We start from the raw sequence: 10,338 nt of genomic DNA on the forward strand, positions 1-10,338 counted from the left end.
AACTCCTGTTCATTCTTGAAAACTGCTTACATGTCCCTTTCTCTATAAAGCTTTCCCTCTCCTGCAACCAGGGAGCCTGGACCACACTTGGAGAAATGTCACCCTGGGGGCTGGTGTGTGCCCAGAACAGGAAGTTTGGGGGCCGGAGGGAGATGAGAATTCAGGTAAGGTGCAAAGTGGTAGGAAAGCTCTTTGCTTAATTCATAAAACTCAGTGGTTTGAGGAGGGAGTAGGTGGCTGTTTGGAGCCAGGAAGAGAAAGGCAGAAAGAGAGAGGAGAGGCCCGTGGGTGCCTCCTGGGAGAGGAGCTTGTGGTGTCCTTGCTCCTGGGCTGCTCTGTCCCCTGCAGGGTGTGGAGCATCAGCAGCTATAACCTCATCCTGAGCTCGCCAGCCTGCACCCTGGCTCTGCCCCCAAGCACCCTAGAGCAGCTTCTGCCTCCTATGGGCAGTCCTGCTTGGAGGGACGGAGGATCCTGACCCAGAGACCTGGGCGCTTGCTTGGCTCAGCACCCGGGTTTCTTTTGCCTCAGAGAGACATGGCATCTGGATGACGAGTGTCTTCTGTGAGCTGGCGCAGTGTGAGCTCTCTGACGCACTTGCAATAACGATTCAATATCTGCCTTCCTGACCAGGCCAAGGGCTCCGGGAGGAAGGGTTGGGTCTACCTGCACCCCACTGTGTCCCCAGCATCCAGCATAGTGCCTGGCACACAGTGGGTGTTTAGTAAGTAAATGGTTGCTGAATGAATGAATGGCCCCTGGGAGCCCTGGAATAGTGGGAGAATGTGAGCCTGCTAATCTGGGAAGGTCTGGGCCACGAGGACCCCTGTCAAGTCATAGGACCCTCATACCTGAGTCTCAGGAGACCTGAGGGTGGAGGAGAAATATCGTGGGCCTGGGAGTCAGACAGACCTGAATTGGAGGCCTGCCTCTACCTACCACTTGCTGTGTGATCTCAAGCAAGTGACTTACCCTCTCTGCCTTAGTTTTCTCATCTATAAAGTAAGGGGTAATAATAATAATACTTACATGACAGGGTTTTGGGGAGGATTAAGTAGGACCATCCCTTTGTGGCCTGGCATGCCGCAAGCACTCAATGAGTGTTAGCTGTTATTCCGATGATGAGAGTTATTATTGCTAATACTAGGTTCAGAAGGAGCCACCCTGCAGTCAGAGTCAGAAGACAGCGGTGACGCCCTGCCTGCACCCTGCTCTTTTACCCGGGAAGCCCCCCGGCCCCACCCCACTGTCTTTTTCTTTCAAATACCTTGATTCTCTTTTGCCTTCATTATCAATTCACACCCCTCTGTCCTCCTCTGACCAGAGGTGCTCAGGGAAGCGAGAGGACAGTAGCCTCCCCTCTTGTGGAAAATTGTCTCCTCTACAAGTCCAAGCACCACACACACACACACACCACGTTGCAGCTCACCTCTTGGCCTTTGCCTATGCTGTTCCTTTTGCATGAGATACCTTTCTCTCTTCCTTTGCCGATCCAACTTCTACTGAGCTTCTCCACCAACATACCACCTCTTTCAGGAAGCCTTCCCTGACTGTCCTCCACCACCATGTCCCTGGGCTTTCCTTGAGCACAGCAGGTACCATGTTGGCCCATACTGGGAGTTTCTTGATGGCCAGGACTGTCTGATAGTTCTTATCCCCAGAATCACGCCAGCATAGGGCTGGCCACAGAGCAGCTGGTGTGTGCAGAGTGGATTAATGTCGTGGGGATGAGGTCAGGGAAAGACTGGGCCAGTCCAGTCCCTCATCACTGCTCTTTGGTCTCCTGGGTGAGGAAGCTGGGCACCTCTCTACCCCCTGGCCCTGACCCTCAGAGGTCCTAGTGGACTGAGGGATCTTACACTGGGGCCAGGCCTCCCTCCTTCTCTTGACCTGACCCCAACAGATGTCTCCAGCTCAGTCCCTTCCTGGTGATGTAGGCCCTTAGCCCCTTCCCTACCCTTTTACCTGGACACGTGGAGGCCTCGGCCTGCTGCTCTTCTCACCTGGGCAGTGGGTCTGCAAGTCCAGCCTTATATCCTGTACACCCTCTGCATCTGGGCTGAGGTCTCCAAGGTAAATATTTGTGGCATCTGGTGAACCACAGCCCCACCTCAAACTCCAGCTTCCTGAGGTTTGGAGAAAGGAGGATCTGGCTGACGCGAGGGGTGGGTGGGGCACTGGGGGCACGTGGCAGGGGAGCTGGACCGGGCACAGCGTGGCCTCTGCAAGGGGCTCCCTGCCTCCTGGGCGGCCACTCCCATGGGGAAAAGGATGAAAACGGGAGCAGTGATGACATATTAAGCATCTATAACGTGGAGGTGCCACCCCAGGCTTTACATCAGTCATATCAACGGAGTCTCATTCCCACCAGGGTCAGCATTGTTACCTTGACTTTGCCACAGAGGTACCGGCTTCACCAGCCAGCCAACGGCAGAGCCAGCACTCAAACCGAAACTCTGACCTCATAACCTATCTAGGGGTATCTTGGCGGACACAGGGCGTCCTGAGACAGATTGAGTTTCAGTCCTGGCGCCACTATTTCCATGCCTTGTGACTCAGGGCATGTTCCCTAACCTCTCTGAGTCTCAGTTTCCCATCTGTGAAATGGGAATAATGGTAGCACCTGCCTCCTCAAGTGCTGAGAGGACAGGGACTGGAAGTCCTGGCACAGAGTAAGTGCTCAATAAATGTGAGTGCTTGTTGCTGTTATTATTGCTTAGAATAGGATAAGCCTTTGCAGAGAGGTTACGATCATAGTGTAGCCAAATAATTAACTTGGGGGATGGAAAGAATAGCCTTGCCCATCCCTTATTCCTAAATATGTCCTGGGATTTAGGAATACACATCTCCATGAATTAATTCACTCAAGAGAATAGGTTTGAATCCCATTTTTGCCCCTTCTTTGCTGTGTAACTGTTGGCAAGGTAGTTCACCTCTCTGGGCCTCAATGTCCTCATCTAGCACCTCCCTCACAGGCTGCTGAGAGGATGAACTGAGGTGCGCGCTCACCCAGCACTTAGCCTGTGCTCTTATTCGTTCATTCTGCAGCAGTTGCACCAACTTTGCCCTGCCCGTGCCTTCAGAAGTCTCAGTGAGTATTCACGGGGTGAATGAGTGAGTCATGGCTGTGAACCAAGGGGACAAATGAACAGCGCCGCGGGACCCCTCTCGCCCACCGCCTGGGTGCCTTGGCTCACTTCACCCAGAGGTGGGTGTCAGCAGCCCTGAGTTTACCCAGGGTATCTGAGGCCCTGAGAGGTGAGTGCCTTGCTCCAGGTCCATGCCCAGGGCTTCCAGAGCTGGGCCTTGAGTGTGTTGTACAGTCCAGACCACACACTCTTCACTACTACTCTGTCCTTCCCCAGTGACTCCAGCTTAGTGTCGGGGAGTTGGACCCAAACAGGGCCTTTTGGCATAATCTGGGGAATCATCCTTGCTGCCTGACTTCAGTCTAGAAGCTGGGATTGTGGTTCAGAGCTGGGAGAGCCGGTACTGAATCCTGTCTCCGTGTGCAGGCGGACAAGAGAGGGGCAGCGAGGGCCGTGGCGTCACACAGCGCATGGCCAGGCCCTGGCTGGTCTCCCCTCCCTGGAGCTGTCAAGACGAAGAAGGCAAGAGCATTTGCCATCCTCCATGTCTGCAATGCGCCAACGGCCCCAAACACCTAACGATGAGATGCTTCTGGAGTCAGAGCGGCCTCCTGGAGGGAGCCTGCCATTCCCTTGGGCGCATCTCCAGAGGCAGATGCGTCCTCCCGGGCTCTCCAGCTGGCTATGCTGCCCCCCGTGGACAGCGCGCCTCTGTCCTTGGAACCCACACCCTTGCCCTCAGTGCCACTCAGCCCCCACCAATCCCCAGACTGCTCAGGGCCTCTTTGTCCTGGCCTCCCCTCTTTCCAGCTCCCAGGCCTTTGCTTGTGCTGTGTCCCCTTCCTGGGATGCCTCATCCACCCCCCTGAAGACGCCGTCTTGCCCTGTCTGGGCAGCAGGCAGGGGAAGCAGCTGGAATCCACCAGACGTGGATACATCCCTACTCTGGGCCTTATCAGCTGTATGGCTGTGGGAAAATGGCTTCCTCTCTGGGATCTTCTGTTTCCTCAGTTGTAAAATGGGACTGTTTTGAGGGTCATATAAGGTAATGTGAAATGCTTGGAACATCAGAGAATTTAGTAAATGGGAAACGCTATTATTATTATTGAAATATTCACATTACTGACCCTCAAGGTCTAATTCAGAGACAGTATCTGCATCAAGCTACCTGACCGCTACCCATCAATAAGTGTCCTCACTAGTGATTCCGCAAGTCCCAGAACACAAGTGTCATCTGAGGCACCACACTTCCACGGATGCTGTAAACCAAGAGGAAGAGCCAGACCACAGTGCAAACCGGTGGCCAAGAGGCAGTGGCACAGCTCTTGGGTCCCTCACAGGGAGGCTCCTGACCCAGACTGAGGTGATAAAAGGGTCAAGAGGACAAAGGAGACAGATTGGTGAAGACACTTCTTAGGAGGCAGCTGTGGTCCCTTCTCCCACTGTCTCAGCATGGAGAGCAGGGGTGTCTACCCCTAGTACAGACCTAGAGGGGTGTGACCCTGGACTTGGGATATGCGACGGGCTGGAGTCTGTCTCTTCCTGAGAGAAACAGGCTGATGAGCTGATGTCATTGTGGGCAGAGTGGCTTCCGGGAGGGAAAAATTATTGCTCTCTGCTCCTTCTGGACAGGGTCAAAGCGTGTGCGCGCGCGCGCGCGCGCGTGTGTGTGTGTGTGTGTGTTTCCAAGGGCCTGGTGTGGACCCTGCAGGAGAGGGATCTGGAATGGGGCTGGTTTCAGTTCTTCCCATTATCATCCCTGGGCAGTGGGGAAAGGCTGCCAGAGAACCAGGGCCTGGGAGTGGCATGTAGGGCGGTCAGCCATTGGAGAAGCTCTACCCTCGTCTGGAGCTGCAGCTTGAGAGGCCCGACACGGAGGTTTGAAACACCCCATGAAGGTGCCCATGAGACTCAGCTGTAAACAGTTTTTGTCTCCCCAGAGAGTAGGGGGCCATCTTGCAATAGTATCAGTCAAGGTAACCCTCTCCTGCCCCCTTTCCTCTCCTTCCAGCCTGTGCTCCATTCCTGCATGGAGCCAGAGAGGGGGAAAGGGGTGTGTGTGTGTGTGTGAGAGAGAGAGAGAGACAGAGAGAGAGAGAGACAGAGAGAGAGAGAGAGAGACAGAGAGAGAGAGACAGAGAGAGAGAGAGATCTCCTCTCCCCTGTCAAACAGGTACGTAGAAACCTCAGTTAGGGGTGGGGAGAGAGTTTGCTGTTGAATCAAAGATATACACTCTGACACAGCAAAGTGGCAGAGTGGGAAAAGACCATCTCCAGTTTACAAATCACTAAAGTAAGGCCCAGAAGGGAGAAAATAGAGGTGTTATCACCTCTATTTTCCAGATGAAGAAGGTTCTTGTGGGAGGACAGTGACTTGCCCAAGTTCTCACAGCTGTAAAATGTGGAGCCAGGATTTGGACCCATTTCTGTCTGACTTTGGAGCCCATGTTCTACCCCTCTGTCCCAGCCCACCCCGTCACCTCCAGCTGGGATGAGGGGCATCCTGTTCCTAGAAATCTGTGGACCTGTGGAAAACCAGAAAGGGTCTCTGAGGGCATGGCAGGGTTAGACAGACAGAAATCAGGAGGACTTGTGTGGACTCTTTCTATCTCAGAAGGCAAAAAGGAAGCCACCTTGAGAGACTCACTTGAATGGGCTCAAGTCCTCAATTTAAAAAGGCTCTTTGTTGGCACCAAAGATGCCACCAGAATGGCAGAAACACTTCACTTGTTTTGTCAAGTCCTGTTGCATGGTAATGGCTGTTGGAGACGTTCTCAAGTGTCTGGACTAGCAGAAGAATTTGTGATGCTTGTTAGCAATGTTTGCCGTGAGAGATATAGATGCTATATCTTTTCTCCGTCCCACCTGCATCCTTGAAGATTTTGCATTCCCTTGCAAAATGTCAGAGAGATTGCAGAGGGGAGAAAATCTCTATACAACGTAGAGTTTGCTAATCCCTTATCTCTGGGCCTCAGTCTCCCCAGCTGTTAGATAAGGATGTTGGTTGGGCTCCTGGATGCTGTGGGCCAGGCTGACTCTGATAACCTTTGCTTATAGCAGAGGGAGCTTGGTAAATACACAGTGAGGAATGGCCTTTTCTCGGGGGCAAATTTATTCTTAGGAAGCCTCATATCCATGACCCAGGTGTGTGTAGGTTCTGTCTGAGGGAGTTGCCCAGTGGTGTGAGCAAAATGAAGCATTAATGTAGCCTAGCAGCACGTTATGGGTCCTTCCTGGGACAGATTCCCCCTTCCCCGCCCAACGTCCTCTGCCTGCCTCTCGTCTATAGGAAAACTTGAGCCCTTTCCCTGAGTTCCAAAGAATATAATTAATCAGAATAGTAAGAAAATGCAGAAGTAAAGGGAAACGGAGAAGCAAGACAAAACAATAATAGTTTAGCCATTACACAAAGTCAAGGACCTTCAGCAGTTCCTCCTCGAGGGCTATAGTTAATGTTCTGAGCCATATCGCTTGAGCTGTTTCGCAGAAACCCTTACCAGGCGGAAGAAGTTAACTGTACGCTGCCCACAAGCATGTAGACCCCAGACGGGTTGGAACTAGCAGGTTGATGATGTTGACAAATGAACTGTTAGGATGTGCACTGCAGCATTATGTATAAAGTGACACCAGCTTAAATGTCCATCGACAGGGGATTTATTAAATAAATTGTGGGCCACCAGGCAGCTGTCACAAAACAATACGGAGAAACTAATTTAAGGCTCACAGCAAGTGAAAAAGGAAAGAGTTTCTTCTATTTTGTATTAAAAAAAAATTATTTTTTCCATCTAGAAAAAATACTGGAAGGAAAGGCACCAAAATGGTAACAATGCTTATTTCTTAGTTGTGTCATCATAGGTGACCATTGTCTTTGTGTTTTCAGAATTAAAAAAATGTTTACACTGAATGCATTTTTTTGGATCAGCGAACAGTCAGTCCCATGAAATGGCTTGAAAATGAGTAAATAGGTTGGGCTAAGAACAAGGGAGTGGAGGAAAGCTCATTCTTTTCCCAGAGCTGGCCCACAGCCCTCACCAGCTCAGGATTCTTGGGAAACACTGCCAGGGACAAGGTTGATGGATGAAACAAAAGCCGTGTCTTGCTAGTCCCGGAACCACCAGGAAAGGGAAAAAAGAAATCCGTGTTGGAACCTTGTAGGCATAATCCCTCTTTTATGGGACAGGAATAGATTTTAGATTCAATGCAAACGAATGTGGCTAAACCAGACTCCTAGCTCTAGGAGGCGAGTGGGGGCGACAAAGATCAGGTACGCCCTGCCCTTGTAGGGCTCACAGTCAAGCGGGGGATGGGTCCTACAGGGACAGAAAGGACAGGCATTGGGTCATATGAGGGTCAATGCAAGCAGAGGGCTAAGCACTGTGATTTCCTATCAATGAGGTGGCATGTGATTAGGTGGAGGTCAGCTTGGCCTTGGTAAGCAAGTGCTCTAAGGAAGGGAGACCCAGACAGAGCTATAGTGCTGTAACTGCAGTAAGCCCAGGCTCTCCCGGAAGTGCTGTGATGGAGGTCGGCACAGGAGTGTTAGCAGGGCCAGGCAAGCAGTACAAAGGCCAGAGTGTGGGACTCAGGCAAAAGGTGTCAGATGATGGAGCAGGTAGCTTGGTCCACACCTGTCTTGAGCGTGACAGTTGCCAGCAGCCTGGAGGTGGTGCCCTGCCTGATTGGGGAGGGGGACAGTTCAGAGAAGGCTTCCTGGAAGAGGTGACTTTTCATCTGGGCTGATGATAAGAGGCTGACATGCAGGGTCAGAAGAAGAGGGCCTTCCAGGTGGAGGGACAAAGAAACAAGGTGGGTTTTGCAAAGAGTGAGTCAGAGGGCTTGTCTGTCTCTTTCTCTGGAGAAAGAGAACAAGGAAGGCTTTCCTGACATAAGAGAAGCCATTTTGGCCTAAGCCATTTTGTGGTCTAAGGCTGGCCGCAATGCTTGCCCTTGAACAAGTCTCAGTAATCATCGATTTCAAGGGAAGTCAGGGAATGCAGGAACAAAGGAAAAGCAGTCAAGAAACAATAGCTCAGTGATAAAACAGTCCTGGTTCCTCCTCTTGGGATATACCTAACAATCTGACACAGTCTTTGCGCTCTGCAGGGACTAAGGCCCCCGCCCAGGTGGAGGATGGAATGATGACGTTGACCCTCGTGACTTCAGTCAACTAAAGCTTGGACTCTGTCGACTTTGGCCCCGATCCTGTGCTGAGTTCTCCTCTGCTCAAGCCCCTTCATGCATGTACCCTGAGCTTAAAACTTCCCCGGTTGGGGCTTCCCTGGTGGCGCAGTGCTTGAGAGTCCGCCTGCCGATGCAGGAGACGCGGGTTCGTGCCCCGTTTCGGGAAGATCCCACATGCCGCGGAGCGGCTGGGCCCGTGAGCCATGGCCACTGAGCCTGCGCGTCCGGAGCCTGTGCTCCGCAAATGGGAGAGGCCACAACAGTGAGAGGCCCGCATAACGCAAGGAAAAAAAAAAAAAAACTTCCCCGGTTGTGCTGCTCAGGGAGACACTGCTTTGGGAAAGATTCCCGGTGTTCTCCTTACTGGCTGCAAGTAATAAGTCCTTCCTTCTCCCGATCTCTGCCTTGGCTGTGTCTTTTGGCTTCACAGCCACCAAGAGGCAAACCCAGTTTTTCAGGTAATATCTGAGCCTTGTGATGGAACAGAGTGGATGGCAGGGAAGTGGGCTGGATCCATTTCCACCAGAAACCAGACCCAGGGTTGGAGGTGAGGTGGAGGTGGGGGATGGGAACTGAGCACTAGTCGGGCTGGGGTCCTGGTAGCCCCTTGGCTCGCCCCAGAAAGCCACAGGCTGCAGTGGAGGCTCCCTCAGGCAGAGGGAGAGTCTGGTCTGACCCCCTAAACCGGGCCTCCAGGACCCTACTTGTCTGAACACTCTGACACCAGTTCTCCTGGGGCCTCTGTCTCTGTCTCTCACACGGACTGGTTTCTCTACGTCTTTATCTCTTTCTGTCCCCTTCCCTCTGTCTCTCTCTCTCCCTGTCTCTGTCCATCTCTTGGGGGCCACATCAGAGGTCCAAGAGGGAGCAGGGGGAGCCCTGTGGAGACACCCTGCTGTCAGAAGGGGCTCCGGCCCTGCCCTCGTCACCGAGGTCACTGAGCAGCGGCTGACTTTGGTTCAGCTGTGGACATGGGAAGGGAACCTCACAGCCACACAAGCACTCACTCCCTTCCCAGGCCCTGTTCTAAGCACTTATTAACTCATTTAACTCTCAAAATGTTAGGGGAACCACTGACCGAAACAGCCCGCCCTGGCCAGGCACCGTAGTAACTACTTGCATGAGTTATCTTACAACAGGAGGTCCTGGTAAGGAAGGCGGAACTAACCAGCTACCACCAACCAGAAGAATTCGGGAAAGGTCAAAAGAAGAGAGGAGACTCCAGTCCATATGTCCTACCAACCTCCCAGAATCCTCCTCGCTGGAATCCATCTTGGCTGAGCGATGCGTGCACCACCAGGAAGGACCCTGTATCAGGATGATTGGCCAGAGACAACCCGGAAACTAATCCCATTACCATAAAACCCGAGGCTGTGAGCCACGTGGCAGAGCAGTCCTCCTGGGTTCCCTTACCCTCCTGCTCTCCTTCCGGGCGCCCCTACCCTATAAAGTCTCTTGCTTTGTCAGCACGTGTGTCTCCTCGGACAATTCATTTCTGAGTGTTAGACAGGAGCTTACTCTCGGGTCCTGGAAGGGGCCCCCTTCCTGCAACAAATGGCAACTCTGGCGGGATTTCTTCTTTGCTAGGACTGACATCCTGACCACTTGGGGAAATCAGGGACCAGCTCACCTGCTGACGAACCAGACCCAGTGGCCGCTACCGGGACCCTTTTGTCCCTGGTCTCCTCCTGATGCGCACCACTGGCCAGAGTGCCCCGAATGGGTAAAAGGAACCAGAGATTTTGTACCTCTTTCCCCTTCCCTTTCCCTTTCCTGTTTTCAACCCCTCCTATCCTACACCGCTTTCTTCTGAACTGGTCCTGGATGCAGGAGTCTGGTTGAAGGGCCTCAGCCTGATCTGAGGGTCGGAGTCTGATCACCACTGGTGGGCAGAGAGCTCAAATTCTGGTCTGGTATCTTGTATCTGGTTTCTGGTTTCTGGTGGGCTGAGTTCCTGTTCTCCCTTCTTGGAAGCCCAGGGAAAAGTCCCATAACACCTGGGCATCCACAGGTGGCAGCAGACATCCTCAAGGCCACCATTTTGTCCCTCCCCCTTCCCCACTTCTTT

Source organism: Lipotes vexillifer, unplaced genomic scaffold (assembly GCF_000442215.2).
Source record: "Lipotes vexillifer unplaced genomic scaffold, Lipotes_vexillifer_v1.1 scaffold75, whole genome shotgun sequence".
Classification (NCBI taxonomy): domain Eukaryota; kingdom Metazoa; phylum Chordata; class Mammalia; order Artiodactyla; family Lipotidae; genus Lipotes; species Lipotes vexillifer.